The sequence below is a fragment of the Mus caroli genome, chromosome 11, assembly GCF_900094665.2.
Source record: "Mus caroli chromosome 11, CAROLI_EIJ_v1.1, whole genome shotgun sequence".
Taxonomy (NCBI): Eukaryota; Metazoa; Chordata; class Mammalia; order Rodentia; family Muridae; genus Mus; species Mus caroli.
The window spans coordinates 24,485,889-24,489,786 of record NC_034580.1 but is presented as its reverse complement, the minus strand read 5'-3'; positions in this window follow the sequence as shown (position 1 = coordinate 24,489,786).

The following is a 3,898-nucleotide window of genomic DNA, read 5'->3' as shown; positions in this document are numbered from 1 at the left end:
CTACATGGGTTAAAGCACTTAGAATAAGGCCTGGCTGTAGTAGGCACAGCGGAAATGTTTAATATCATCACAATCTCTTCATGTTCTCTCACTAAGTGACCACACCCCACTTTCTGTGAGGTCTGGAAAGAGAGGCAAGAGAGGAGGGAATTGAAGCTTCTTTGCTTTAATGAGTACTGACCGTACACCCAGAATCCCAGGTACCTTTTCCTCATTTAATTTTTATACAGATCCATTTCATGGATTCTCATCTAGGCATAGTTCATGTACATCTTACAGAGGTAGAACAGACCTATAGAAATTTATTCATGGCAGAGTTCTGACTTAAATTAATCTTATTCCAGATGCATTCTTTTGTTTGAAAGCTAATCTTTTTTGAAACAGGGAAGAGTTATTTGTATATATATTTTAAAACAATGTTTGCTAGGAAGTATTCCATAGGTCATTTATTGGAAGTTGGGTTCTAAATTAATCCACTTGGATCCAGGTTACCAGGGACTATTCAGGAACTATTCAGGAACTCACTAACCCTACCAGTAAAGTTCTGCCTCCACAGGGGATCTTGCCTATACCTGAAGCTCTCAATACACATAGTTCACCAGCTCAATTGCATTCAGTGGGATAGAAAGAGGGAGAGAGAGAGAGAGAGAGAGAGAGAGAGAGAGAGAGAGGGAGAGGGAGAGAGAGAAGCTTTCAGTTTGGGAGGATGTGGACAGGACATATAGGTTTTTGAAGCATCTGCTTTGATTAACAGCATGCTCTCAAGATGTTAAAACCATTTCCTCTCTTCAAAATTTCCTTAGGAATACAAAGTGGATAGGAGTTGAGTATGGGATAAGCAGGTAAAAGAGAGAAAAGAACGGGAGTGGGACACAGGTCTGCAGAGACCAAGAGAACAGGGATAGGAAAAGCAAAAGCTAGGAGCAGACTCTTTGTCAGAGTCACAAAGTGACTTTTGGCCAAGAGGAACCTCCAAATAAGGAAAGGAAAAATGAACCAACCAAAAACAAAAAACAAAAAAATCCAAACCAAAAGCAAGACACATATGTGACAGTTCCTTATGTGAAAGAGTTCCTTTGGAATTGTTAGGTTCTCCTGAAACGGCTGTCACTTTTGATAGATGGAAGAAAGGTATGGGAAGTTTATGTCAAAGAAAATTTGCTGTGATAAATCACACCTAGGCTTTCCCATTGGAGTCTAAGTCATATCCCTCTGGAACTCTGAATCAGAAACTGGGAAAGGCAATTTAGGATATTAATTCCATTCATTCTAATGTGAATGCACATACGTGCTTGTTCATGTGTGTGTGTGTGTGTATGTGTGTGCTTGTGTTGTGTGCATGTGTGTGCTTGTGTTGTGTGAATGTGTGAATAGAAGCAAGGGACAGCAACAGTTTCTCAAACATAATCTGCCATGTTTTCTGGTGCCTCTTTGCTTGTTTATTTATACATGGTCTGGTTTCACATTGGTCAGGAGCTTACCAAATAGGTGAGACTGGCTGGCCAGTGAGTGAGCCCCAGGAATTTGCTGTCTCCTATGTTCCCAGCACTAGGATTATAAAGGCCTGCTATCACACCCAATATTAGAGTTTTTTTCCCATTTTTAAAATTTTTGAGACTTTGATACAACATATTTTCATCATATTCCTTCCTCTTTCTCCTATCTCCTCCAACACACAACCCTGTGTCTTACTTAAGGTTTTTTTTTTTTTTTTTTGCTGTAAAGAGACTCTATGACTACAGCAACTCCCTTTTTGTTGTTTGTTTGATTGATTTTTGTTTTTTGTTTTTTGAGACATGGTTTCTCTGTGTAGTCCTGGCTGTCCTGGAACTCACTCTGTAGACCAGGCTGGCCTCAAACTCAGAGATTCACTTGCCTCTGCCTTCCAAGTGCTGGAACTAAAGGCATGTGCCACCACTGCCTGGCTACAGCAACTCTTATAAAGAAAAATATTTATTTGGGACTGGCTTAAAGATTCAGAGGTTTGGTCCATTATCATCATGGCAGGGAATATGGCAGCTTGTAGGCAGACATGGTCCTGGAAAAAGAACTGAGAATTTTACATCAAGATCAGCCAGCATCAGGAAGAGAGAGTGACATTGGGCCTGGCTTGAGCTTCTAATACCATGAAGCCTACCCTGAGTGACACACTTCCTCCATCAAGGCCATACCTCATAATAGTGCCACTCATTATGGACTAAGCATTCAAATGTATGAGCTTCTGGGGGGACATACCCTGCTTGTGGACGTTGTACATCGTGGTGCGGAGCCTAGTGCGCACCACGATGTACAACGTCCACAAGCAGGCATGGTTTCTCTGTGTAGTCCTGGCTGTCCTGGAACTCACTCTGTAGACCAGGCTGGCCTCAAACTCAGAGATTCACTTGCCTCTGCCTCCCTAGTGCTGGGCTTAAAGGCATGTACCACCACCTACTGGCTTCTGTCTGGCACTTTTAACTACTTTTCAATGTTTAGGTAAAACTGGGGGGGGGCTGCTTGTGGACGTTGTACATCGTGGTGCGCACTAGGCTCCGCACCACGATGTACAACGTCCACAAGCAGAGGAAGCCCTGGCTAGCTTGGAGTTTGCTATTTAGACAAGGCTTGCCTTGAATACATAGAGATTCACTTGCCTCTGCCTTCCAAGTGCTGGAACTAAAGGCATGTGCCACCACTGCCTGGCTACAGCAACTCTTATAAAGAAAAATATTTATTTGGGACTGGCTTAAAGATTCAGAGGTTTGGTCCATTATCATCATGGCAGGGAATATGGCAGCTTGTAGGCAGACATGGTCCTGGAAAAAGAACTGAGAATTTTACATCAAGATCAGCCAGCATCAGGAAGAGAGAGTGACATTGGGCCTGGCTTGAGCTTCTAATACCATGAAGCCTACCCTGAGTGACACACTTCCTCCATCAAGGCCATACCTCATAATAGTGCCACTCATTATGGACTAAGCATTCAAATGTATGAGCTTCTGGGGGGACATACCTATTCAAACCACCATATCATGTTCTTCTCCTTTTTCAAATGGGAGCTTTAGGACCTGCATTGGCCAGGCTGGCTCACAGGAGAGCCCCCTGGGACTAGTCCAGATGCAGAACAGCACTGGCCTGATTCCTCTGAAGCGAGCAGTTAGCATCTTGTTGATCCCACAGTAAGCACTCTTCCCACTGACTTATTTCAGCACTAAGCATGACTGAAGGAGCTACAGCTTGATACTTCTCTCATTTCCAAGTTTCTTATTTGTACATAGCTTACAACTTATTGCACAGCAGAATGATGATTGATTTTGCTACATATGTGTGCTTTTATTTGGTTACAAATTGGTGTTTCTTTGTTTGTTTTTCTTCTTTTGGGGCATGGTTTTATTTTGTTTACTTGGTTTTTTGTTTTGTTTGATTTTTGAAAAAGAACTTAAGGTTGGGTGGGTGGGGAGAGGGAGAGGATATGGAAGGACTTTTGGAAGGGAACATTCTAGATCAAAATATTCTGAAATTTAAAATTTGTTTTAAACAATAAAAATTTAATAAAAACAAACAAACAACAAAATAGCCTTAGGTTTGTAAAAGTAGGAATGTTCTGCCTGAAGAGTCAAATGTACTCTTTAACCTGCCACATTTGGAATATGTGTCAGGTTGCTGTTAGGTTTTGCTATGTACTTGCATTCTAAACTATTTTTTTAATTAGGTATTTTCTTCATTTACATTTCCAATGCTATCCCAAAAGTCCCCCATACCTTCCCCCCTGACTCACCTAACCACCGACTCCCACTTCTTGGCCCTGGCATTCCCCTGTACTGAGGCATATAAAGTTTGCAAGACCAATGGGCCTCTCTTTCCACTGATGGCCGACTAAGTCATCTTCTGATACATATGAAGCTAGAAACACGAGCTC